The sequence below is a fragment of the Ostrinia nubilalis genome, chromosome 6, assembly GCF_963855985.1.
Source record: "Ostrinia nubilalis chromosome 6, ilOstNubi1.1, whole genome shotgun sequence".
Taxonomy (NCBI): domain Eukaryota; kingdom Metazoa; phylum Arthropoda; class Insecta; order Lepidoptera; family Crambidae; genus Ostrinia; species Ostrinia nubilalis.
Genome location: NC_087093.1, coordinates 5763177 through 5775472, shown reverse-complemented (window position 1 = coordinate 5775472; position 12296 = coordinate 5763177). Strand labels below are relative to the sequence as shown.

Here is a 12296-nt window from a genome sequence, read left to right as displayed (position 1 = left end):
TTGTTTTTCCATTAAAGTTTTTTATAACAAGTAGCAAGGTACTTAAATAACTACCCCAAGTGTAAATCGTAACGCCAAACGATTTACAAGTACGTGTCTTTTCTTAGCAAGTTACAAGCTTTTTTAAAGACTCTATGGTTGTAGTTGGTAGAAAAACACTCAGTGACCAACCCACTAACAAGTACAAGATATAGGGTAAAATTTTTGAGCAGCAAGTTTTCCGCAAATGTCCGGGGTTGTCAATGTAGCCGCGTCTAGCCGTAGCGTAAAGATGCTTCTCCCGCGTAGTCGTTCTGCCGCCTCAGCCGCCGCCTGCCGCGTACCGGGCCGCGAGTGCGCCGCGCGAACTCCGAACTACTCAATACATCGCGAAAAACTAAAAGTGCATAGTGCTGTTTGTGTTACATGTGACACAGTGCTGTTAACACTTTTACATTGGATTTTGTAACCGAGGTGAGTTAATTTGTAAAAAGTTAAAACTTAGTTTCATTGCAAAACGTGCTGATTGATACGCGAAATAGGCAATAAGTATTATCACTGTGCATGATTAGTGTTTCGTGATATTTACAGTGTTTTATTGTTGCAAAAATGAGATTATCAGTAAAATATTTCTATTTGAATGGTTTAGCAGCGTTATTGTTTAAATTTTAAAGAACGGTGACAGAAATTCACAGAAGTAAAATTAGTGTGACATTAAATTATAAAATTTTCTGGAATGTTGGCGGAAACTATTTATACATATTTTAGAAAACTCATAACTAAATAGATTCATAACACAGGTGTTTCACACCTATTGTAAAACAATTGTTATATTTGTGGAACGCGAATGTATGTATAATTACTTAATTAAAAACACTAAGTAACGCATTATTTTATTGATACCATGCAAATTACATTGCTTGTCTAATTAAAAAATAAATATGTGTAATTTTTGGTGATATTGTAGGATTTTCGTGGGGAAATGAGAGAAAATACATATTCAAAAATTAACTTGAAAATGTCTTTGCTAAGGCAAATATTTTGCCGCCTAATATATTATGATACTATTACTTTCCACTGAACGGCTACAGACTTTTCCAGATCTCTCCATTCTAACACTATAACGAGTTTGGAGGGACTAACCCGTAGAAATGTCCCTCCAAACTCTATTTAAACTCAAACATGCCTGTAATTGGTGGAACATCAATATTTAGAATATTTAGATCAATCTCAACTCAATTTCGAATCTATTTCTGCACATTAAGAGTAGGCGCACACCGTTGATTTTTCGTCGGCCGATAGTTTAGTCGGGCAGTTGATCAGTACGGGCATGTATGGGAGTGCGCACACTACGCCGCGATTCGATTTGGCCGATTCTTCATACAAATTAAAATCGGGCACAACTATCGGCCAACTAAAAATCAACGGTGTGCGCCTACTCTAAGTATCATTGCAGGGCCTTATCATGGCACTCTATTCAGTTCTACAGACCTTTCTCTACTTTTATAAGTAAGCTAGTAACACATTCTCGAAAAGAAAAATTCATTGAACAAACAGTTTTTTGTGTGTTCTTAGCATTTTTGTGTAGATTTGAGACGATATAAGAACTTTGAACCATTGTCTTAAAGTTAGCTTCGGAGACAATGGAGTACTGTATGAATTGCGCATGATATTATATTTTGTATTTGAGAAGTCGAAAAATAATATCCGTCTCATACCTACCTACAAAAATATCGTTGCAACATAGTTTAGGTATGTGCAAAATTGTTAAAAATAAATCATCGTAAATAAATTGTGTAGATGGTAGTCTGCGTTTACTATAATCTGAAAAACAATTATTTACATAAACACGTGGTTTTTTTTTTTCAAATAAATTAAAAAAATACATAATAAAGTAAAAAAGGTGGAAGACCTTGACTGAGGTAGAGTTTTAATCCGTCAAAACGACAATTTATTTGAGGTCGCTACATGTTTAGGAAGTAGTGTACTAATATATTATTTATTTCGCCTTTTCTGAAAAAAAAAACATTCTATTTACATTATCAACTACGAAGTCTAACTACTATGAAGTCTCACGGCCCTCGCTTACGGCGACTTTTTGTTTATGCTTTTACGAAACGCGCGACAGCATCGTTACTAACGCGCGACAGCATCGTTATTAACGCGCGACAGCATCGTTACTAACGCGCGACAGCGTCGTTACTAACGCGCGACAGCATCGTTACTAACGCGCGACAGCATCGTTACTAACGCGCGTAGTCTCATTTGCAACGCACTACAGAAATGATGACAACGCGCTACCGCGCTACAGCAGCGCTACTGCATCGCTACAAAAAGCTCTTTTATTTCCTGCTAAAGTAGTCTGATCAACAAACAAACATAATGATTTAATTCAACTTGCCTTTTAAATTAATTGCACTAACTACACGAGTGGTAATTGCACCACTTAATATGTATTACATTAGCTATTACCATTATCAACAGGCAGCAGTTAGTTAGCCTACATTAATACTGGGACGATGATCAAATTACTCACACTGGCGAATTTTAGTAATGAAGGCAGCATCGCAAAATCGTAGAGTAGGAAGCAATCGTATTGTAGAGTGGGTTAAGTTTGGAAAATTGTAATCAGAAAGATGTATTTTTTTAGATCAAGTCTTTTCTTATCTTACCTAGATTAACTTATATTCAGTTCTTGTAAATTAAATTCCTCCTAAAAAAAGTGCCTGAAAGAGTAATGAAAGGATTCGACTACATGTTTATTTGTAATCATTTGGACATACCTACATATGAATATTAACGTGTTGTGATGAGTTGTAACTTTATAAACCAAGTATGTTTTGGGTAGTCCTAAAAAGATAATATCTCTTAGATAATTATGCAGATATAATCAAGATAAAAAGTGGCAACAATAGGTAAAATATAGACTGTTAAATATTATTTATCGATTTTTAGAATCGTGGTACAAAGTGTCAAAATCCAAAAGCTACCAAATAAAAAGTTATTATCAATGTAAACAAACATTTTACTTCTTATCGATAATATGAATACCAATTTATATTTCATTTCAAGAATTACAATAAGCAAGCAAACATTATTTTAAAGATAGTGGATTAAAATCGTTATCTTCTAGCTTTAGTCTAATCATGCCCGTTTTCACCATCAATCCCTAATTTTTAAGTGACGGGCATCAGTATTTTAAAGGTAAGTTTTCTATTTTGCAGTCTTTTTATTAGTTTTCTGTCCACTACAAACTTTACACAAGAGATTTTTGCTAAATACTTTTTCCTAAACCTTTCCACGTAGAGACATCTATACCTACGATGAGTTAGCGTTTCTTTTTTTCACTTTGCGAAATCGTTTTGGTACAAATTTCGAACTAAAATGATTCGCTACATGTTTGCAAAAGGAAGCGTGATTGCAATTTGATTTAATTGGTTTTTAACGTGTTTCGCTTTGTGGATGAACGGACCTATAGGTACAAATATTTACAAGTACATAGGAAACTCTATTGATTTTGGCTTTTGCTTTTCAATACAATTCAATAAGTAGCTGCAATTATGATGAATTTTCGTAATGAGAGAAATTGGAAAATGGAAAATGTTTTCAAAATATAATGTATATAAGTAGGTATTTATTTTTTATTTAAAACTTATATGCACATAGAACGGTGTACATAAGGCGGACTTAATGCCTTTGGGCATTTTCTGCCAGTCAACCTTAGGGCCAAACTGAGAATAAAGTAGGCGGTATAGAATTAATACGAATTTAGAAAAAAAAATAATTACATAAATAACATATGAATACATACATAGACACATACATATATAATAATAGGATGGATGACAAAGGGAGAGAAAAAAAAAAAAGAGAAGGAAAAAAAAAGGGGAAAAAAAGGAGGTTGAACAGAAATCATGAAGATGAAACACTGTCGAGAAAATGTTTGCGCACATGAAATTTAAAGGTGGACTTGCTGGGAGCCTGCCTGACGTTTTCAGGGAGACCGTTCCAAAGACGAAGAAAGAAGGTATGAGTATGTAAGAGCAAAAAGTTTTTATTAGTAAGTAGTAGAAATAGAATATCTTATTATGTACTTGGAACATAGTGTTCCATTTAAAAACTTAGTTACCATCTGAGATCCAATCTGGAACCAGATGTCCTGTGAGTGTGTAGCTAAGTGGTAATATGAACCACTCTGCGAACATTTGTGAGAATGTCCTGAGGTAGAGAATTTATTCAACTGGAATTGCAATAGGGGTTTAAATAAAATTCGGAATCCAAATTGCGTTTTTAATCTACATAGGTACATGTTAAATATGTATTAGGTTCTCCGATAAAAACTACAACTATGTGTACAGTGTTAAAATACAAACCAACACTAAGGCTGGTTTGCACGTTGCACCATCTTACTTTAACACACATGCATACACATATACTTCATCACACACACACAAAAAAACACCGGTCATCGTTATAGTTACTATGCTACTAATGTAGGTATTATAATGTTCATATCCTCGTGTTCACTCAATTTTATTAGAATCTGCTCAAAAGTACCTACCTAATTACTTAAAATCTCTTTCAATTATGTTTTTAATGCTTACACTAATATCTTCAGTCAGCATTACCTACAAGCAACGGTCACGTTTTAATAAATGAAAAGTAAACATTAGTTTTTAATTACATTCGTACCAAATACAGGGTGTGCAAAGAAAGTTAGACAGATGCCAGAAGTAGCAAATCGAAGTCAGAAATTTATTTACATGTAAAAAAAATAATTCTTATTCCATACAAATCGTAATTTTTTGGAGTCTTTTATATGCCTCAAAAACTTATACCAGTGCTTCGAGAAACCTTCCTTTATACGAGAGTACCGAGAGTAAAAAATGTTTATTGCAATAAAGAATTTTTTGATAACAAGTTGCCACAATGTTTAGCTTGTTGTCGGCTTGTGTACAACATTTGAGGTTATTATTTTTCATATTTTTTACTAACTCGTGTATGAGTATCAGAGGAACATTTATTAGACAATAAATTGTATGTAGAAAAAGCTTTTACAGTAACTTTCACAACTTTGAAAGTTATATTCAGTCCACAGGGTTAAACATTTGGGCTTTAGATTTAAATAAACGACAATTAAATGACTAAAATGTAAAAAGACAAAAGCGCTTTTTCTGTCGATCGTACTTCTCCATCGTTAAAACTGTATAAACTTCATAAGTATCAAAGAGTTTGAAATAGTAGTTTTCTAGGAATTTTTTTTTCAGCTACACAAAATTACGATGGAAATAATAATGAAAAACTTATCAGAAGAAAATACTTACCTCATAAACAAAAACAGCATGGTTTATTTGCTGTAAGCAATTCAACTTTGGTGTTAAGTCTACCGTAAAAAACATCTCTCCAACTAAATAATAACTTATAACTTTGAAAGGTTTTGACTTTTCTTGACAATGGATATTTTAAGAATTTTCCTCTTTTAGGCGGTCGGACTCGATTATGTAAATTAGTTTCTTTTACACAAGTAAGTAATAATTTACTGTGTGAAACTTCATCGTAGTATTTAAGAATACCAGAGAAATTTTCAGGGATTACAAATTGTTAACATAAAGTGAAAATTAAATTAATTGGTTTCACAAGACTAATGATTATGTACAAAATTGTAATGATCGTTTTATTTTAAATATAGGTCCTGTATTTCCATTCTTCAATAGAATATTCGAATAGCTATGAGTAATCATAAAAATAATACCATTATCGAAATGGGTTTATAATATTTTTCGTAACAACGTTAAATGTATCGGAAAATAATCCTTTTTTGTACCACTTTGACAATAAAGTCATACTGAAATAGCTTTGATAATTTCTACATCCCATTTCGTGAGTTTATGAAATTCAAGCAAGTTTGACCCATCCTGTAGGTCGCAGGGCAATAATATTTGTTTAGGTTATTGTTATAATATCAAATAAATCAATAATATATGGTTGAAACACAAACATAAGCTATAAATAGTAACATGACTATATTCCAAACTAATTTCACTTTAGTGTACTTGTACCTATAGCAACTCGAATTAACAGATTCTTGCCTTTGGACTAACAACGACATTTTCTATTAAGCAAGTATACGTACCTATAAGTAATTACCTAATAGATACATACTAGCCACTGGATTAAAGCTCAAAGGGATAATGTACTTACGAGTTACACATAACTATAATTCTAACGAAGGTGCCACTTTTCGCTGGACTCTTTATTGCTGTTGTTGGGGGGATTACCGTACTTTTTGTTTTGTTTAATTGCTAAAGTCTAATCGCCACCGATTGTATACATATTATGCATATAAAATTGTGTGTCGTTGTGTATCTTTTTTAATAAATAAAGTCTAAAGAAGTATATATAATTTTTAATGTTTGGCAACAAATATAAAATAAATATTTCTAAACAAGATGCGGTGGGTCATGTACTTGTAGCTACCGCTTGCCGGTTAACTAATAATATGACCTCCGGTTCTTTCAGTGTCAAAGAAAAAGTAAATATTTTTTGTCTAGACTACGAGTAGGTATTTTAAATACCTAAGTAGTCACTTACTAATACTTGTAGAGTACTTGTTATATAATGATTTAATTAAAAGATTAATAAAAACTAAAACGTTTTAGGTGTAGCCACAGAATAATAATAAGTAGGTACTAAGGTGTGGCCTTAACATGTATTTTTCCTCACAAGTGATTTTCATTTCTCTACATTTTCACTGTCGAAATTTTGACGTGATTGACTTATTCTTTCGTGATAGTATTATTACATAATATTTCAAACTAAATCTATACGATTTTGCATCTTTACATTATGTATAAGTTTCATCCCATAGTCACACAGGGTCTACACATCGACCTTCACCCCCTAGTAGTATTGTTACGCTGTCAACCGGCAAAGAGGTTCAAAACTCGTATGTAGTAATAAGGCAAGACACTCAACATGCGACAAACACGCTTCTCGACTAGTATACCAATAAAGGAACAAAAAGTGCTTTGAATACGTCCAGCTTTCCCACGATCTCAATATTCGTTCGTTTCAGCCAAATGACGCCACTGCTGGACAAAGGCCTCCCCCCCACCACGATCTCAATATTGAGCGCTGTAAATCACAAAAGGCTCCCAACTATTTTCCGCTATGCGCTAATGAAGTGCTACACATTACTAAATGGGTAAACACTTTTTCAATTTCTAAAAACTTTTCAAGAGCCTGGAGGTGACAGCTTGAAACGACCATCAAGTTAACTACACTTGATGGTAGGAATGTAAAATAATGTATGACCCGTAATAAGCCAGGATTGGTACGGTCTCAAAATTGAGTAAAGATATTTTATAATACACACTACGACAGGGCGTGTTCGGAAGTAGAGTTGTACCTTTATAAGATACTTCCTTCCACTGGGGCTATCAATATCTATTCTTAACCGAAACCGATATTTTCTAGACGCAGCGTAGAATAAAGATATTACAAATAATATTGGATATTAGGATATATCGATGATTTTCCAACAATGTTATTTTTATCACAAGTTGAAATGTAAGGATGCGAGAGCAAAAGGTCTTGCAAAACGGAATTCCACGTCGATCTCTGTCGACTGTCACACTCAGTTGTGTTACAGGTCAAAGTGATTCGATGTAAAAGTGTAGATTTGAAAATAATGTTAACTTTTTTGTTATTATGAGTATGAACAAATAGAAAATTCAATAATAGGCAGGTGTTTGAGGTCGAATCAAGGGTGTGCATGTGCAAATAATCGAAGCGAATACTAAGGCTGAGTTGCACCATCTTACTTTAACTTTGACAAACGCCAAAAATCTGTCACTCTCCATACAAAAAGCACCGGTTATTGTTATTGTTACGGTTAAAATAAGGTGGTGCAGCTCAGCCTAAGTAATACCTGTGTAAGAATATCTGATGTAAGGATGTAAATTTAAAAGTAGATTCAGTGTGAATGTGTGTGTGTACAATAATAGATATGCAATGCCTTTCAACAAAGGACATGTTGCACAGCCAGAACAATCATTAACAATACCTGAATTATTTTTCTATCTTTTACTACTGGAGCTGTAACATCTGAGGTCACGATCCAGGTGTCAGGCTTTATGAGCCGTCATAAGGCTTACCTCGGCGCGCCCTCTGAAGCACCTCTAATGCATTATGACAAGTGATTGAAAAAACAGATAAATGCTATTATTATTTTTGCTTTTACATTTTCTTTTTCTAGGTTTGACGCGGATTTATTGATGGGAGGTACCACATTGTAGAGATCGTTAACCACTTGTTACTTTAACCGTATCATTGCAAATTAGATCGTATCGCGGCGCTCACACGTTTTTCCCTGTGTTTGATTCGTATCTGTTCAAAAGTTACACAGGATTTCGAAGTTATTGTTAAAATTCGACATTATTTTGTACAAAAATAACACTTTTCAAATTAAATTTCACCTAAACATTCTTCACAAATCTCTAAAGTACCTAGGTACCTAAATACTTAAGTCAATATTCAAAGTTAATTTTGAAAGGAAAATTAAAAGTCCGTATTTTCCTTATAATAACCTAAGCACTTACTTTTCTGTTTTGACAGTTTTCTTATTTTCACGTAACACTTCAGTAAAATTATCATTTAGGTTGACACTGCACTTGAAATTTCGAGACGCCACGGACTTTGTTTAATTACCTAACTGAAAACAAGATAGGTGTACTTATTTTTCTGTAACAAAATCCCATTAGCATTTACATATTATGTAGTTCGCTGACTTCTTAACTCGACTTCTCGTCGGCCGTTTGGTGTAGTGGTTCAGAACGGACTACTATGCCGAGAGGTCCCGGGTTCGATTCCCGGCCGGGCAGAAATTGAAATGATGAATTTTAATTTCTGTGACGGGTCTGGGTGTGACTATGTATAATATTTATGTATTTAAAAAAAAAAAAAAGTATATAAGTAGTATATCCGTTAAGCTAGCACCCATAACACAAGCATTAATTTGCTTACTTTGGGGCTAGCTGGCGCTGTGTGAAATTGTCCAAAGATTTATTATTATTATTATTTATTAACTGTCAGAATAACTTTTAACTGCGCACGCTGAAAACTTTCCGATATTTTTCACAGAAATTCAACTATATATAATAGTTTCATGATAATATTTTCGAAACCATTTTCATGCACTGTTTCATCATCTTCGCAATACGTCACATGTCATAGTAGGATGTTGCTGTTTGCATGTTTTAAATACTACCTCAACTCAAGCGTTCTTAGACAGAGAAAGTACCGCGATTTAAGGATTTTTGTTACGCCAGTTTTTCCACATTCGTCATCAAAAACAAATAAAAAAATCCTAAATTAATAAACATTTCGGAAAATTTGAATGCTGGCTTTTTCCTCGCACAAAAGCTTTGTATTGCTATCCAGCGAGGAAATGCAGCCAGCATCCTCGCCTCTTTGCCTCGCAGATACGCTTTTATTTTTGAGTAAACAATAGGTACATTTTTTTTAATTTTTTTTTCTATTTGGAGTAAAAATACAGGGTGTTAGGTAAATGGGTATATGAGCCGACACTAGCCCATGTTAACATGGCCATATAAATGGTAAGGTGAAGCCAGATATTTGATATCATCATTTTATTTTTTTAAATTTTCATACAAAATATTTTTTATAAAATCCGATTTGTATGAAAATTAAAATAATTAAATTGAAGATATCAATTTTCTGACTTCACCATACCATTTATATGACCATGTTAACATGGGCTAGTGTCGGCTCATATACCCATTTACCTAACATCCTGTATATCTGTTTTTTTAATAATTTGTAATTAAAACATAATGTTCTATTAGTTATACCTAGTTGGTACCTAAATAATTTTCAAAAAAAAATTGCATCTTAGACGTCATAGGTCATAAGTGCGTAAATGACGTAAATTAGCAAAATAATGCTTAACCCGTAGACACCCAAATGGTGGCAGAAGACAGCGCTGACAATTTATTTACTTTCGCTCATATTTCATATTTCTTCGAGTCTCCTTTTGCGTCTAATTTCGAACCGATATTTTTCTAATCTAATGCATAAGGCACTCAATCGTCATAAATTAAGGCTCGCTTCGTATTCGGGCATGCAATTAAAACACAGAAAGCACCATGAATGTGACTAAACATGTAAGCGCTTCGGGTTATCTGTAAGCTTATTATGTTGCTCATTAAATAAATAAATACTACTAGTAGTACTAATTCTGAACTATCACTAGCCTGTGATTTGTTTAACTAGGTCTAACTACTTGTGTTACTTGTTATGGATAGTACTAAAATTACGATTTACATTCTGAACGATGAATTTGTTCGAACGCTACAATTTCCCCGACATTTTCAGGACGTGTGTTGCATAAGAGCGAATTTATCCGCCGGTAGACTTCCGTTTTTTACTCACATTTTGAAATAGCAATCACTTTTTACGTTTAAAGCTGTGTGCCAATCAAAGTAGGTAGTATTTTATATTGGCAAAGCTTTGATTGAGTTGACTAAGCGTTCTTTGTACCCGACAAAGTTATAGTAATAAAAGACTGATTCTCAGAATAAGCAATAGAGAGAGACCCTGAACCGCTCTGATGAAAAAAAAGTAAATGAATGATTTTTTTATAAAGTAGGTGCCCAAGAAATAACAGCAACGTTTCATTACATTTTTATTCATTTTATTAATAACAGAATTCCCCTTATACAAATGTATCTACCAGTACGAGTGTGTTTTTCTTAAGTTATATCAATATTTATTTTTCCCGTCTCTATTTTTCTTACAATCTTGTTCAAGAAAATTGTAATTTGTGTCTACATTTCCGATATTACAAATAAGAAAATTATTGAGTATGAAGAGTGAATCCTTTAATTATAAATCAGACACTTACTTGGCAGGAAGTAACATAAACACCGAACAAGGTGGATTATAATCTATTTTGAATTGGTACTCATATTAAAACTCAACCAGGTGTGATCAGCTCCATAATTAGTTCCAATTACTCCAGTGATGATTTTACAAGCTTTTATTTTCCGTGCCCATTAAATTCTCTCAGGAGCTCTTGAGAAAATCGTGCCAAAAAGTAAACGTATCCTTTAAATGGATTTTGTTTATTAAAAATACACTGATAAACGTAGAAAAAGAAGACTATCCCAGGCAACATTAAAATGAGAATAGTGAATAAGTATTATGTGTTTGCAACATTAAATTATTTTTGATTTGAAAATCAATAGGTACCTACAATGATGCCTTTCTAAATAGGTATGCAGTAGGCATTATCATAAAATAATATCTCCGTAGAAATACGAAAATGCATTTTAAATAATTTAAATATTGCCTTTGACATTCGGGAGAACACCCGAAAATTCAACAACAACACATGACCTCATGTTGTGTTGTAAACATAAACATTTTTAAATAACTAAATAAATATTATTCTATAGCCAGGAAAGTTTTTTTCAGGCTCTAAACATCATTGGGTTGTTAGGACATTGCAGACTTAATTAAAATAGGTATAGGTGTTTTCTGAAAAGCAGTAGGCAATTAAGCACTGGTGACCTGTAAAAAACTTTTTTACATCTTGATTTATTTAACATTTACACGATATTGATTAAAAAATATATGTCAGATTGCACAGCGCCCCTAGCGGTTACTTCCAAGAACTATTTTTCATTGATTTACGCAAATGCATTGCGCACCGTCACCACTGCCGGGGGACAGGGTGGTGTGTGGGACTCCCGGCGCCCTAAAAAGGGCGCTGCTCTGTCCTGAAAAACCCACTAAAACCTCCGCGGCTTTCCGTCATCGCCCGAGTGGGGGTGTCGCGAGTATTCGGCCGTAGTCTTAGACTTCCGCGACTTGATGTAAACTTTAGGTTAAGCTACCGATGACCTCGGCTGCGACTTACAAGAACGAGTAGGTATATTCCAAAAATCCTATTATTTCCTGTACACATGAAAGCTAATATTTGCTACCCACGTCGACACGTGTTGCTTTGTGATCGTTTTAGAACCTGTCCCAATTTTGTGTTAAATAAGCTTCTTCTCTGACGGCGTAATCTAAGACTTAACATAAAATATATAAAATAAAAAAGATTTTATTCTCAAAATTATCTTTATTTGGTTATTTGGTCTTTGTCATTTCGCTTGCTTAGGCTGGGTTGCACCATCTTACTTTAACTTTGACAAACGTCAAAAATCTGTCAAACTCCATACAAAAAACACCGGTTATCGTTAGAGTTACAATCAAAGTTAGGTGGTGAAACTGAGCCTTAGAATTATTAT

At 33.6% G+C, this 12296-nt stretch overlaps 1 protein-coding gene across 2 annotated transcripts in view; it reads left to right on the top strand.

The window, feature by feature from the left end:
* Nucleotides 1–305: 305 nt before the first annotated feature.
* LOC135072454 (pyrokinin-1 receptor-like) overlaps nucleotides 306–12296 on the top strand; it is a 44715-nt gene continuing 32724 nt past the window's right edge. For both annotated transcript variants that reach the window (XM_063966360.1, XM_063966359.1), the window contains exon 1: nucleotides 306–453. The gene's annotated coding sequence lies outside the window, so the exon portion shown is untranslated. The remainder of the gene's footprint in view (nucleotides 454–12296) is intronic.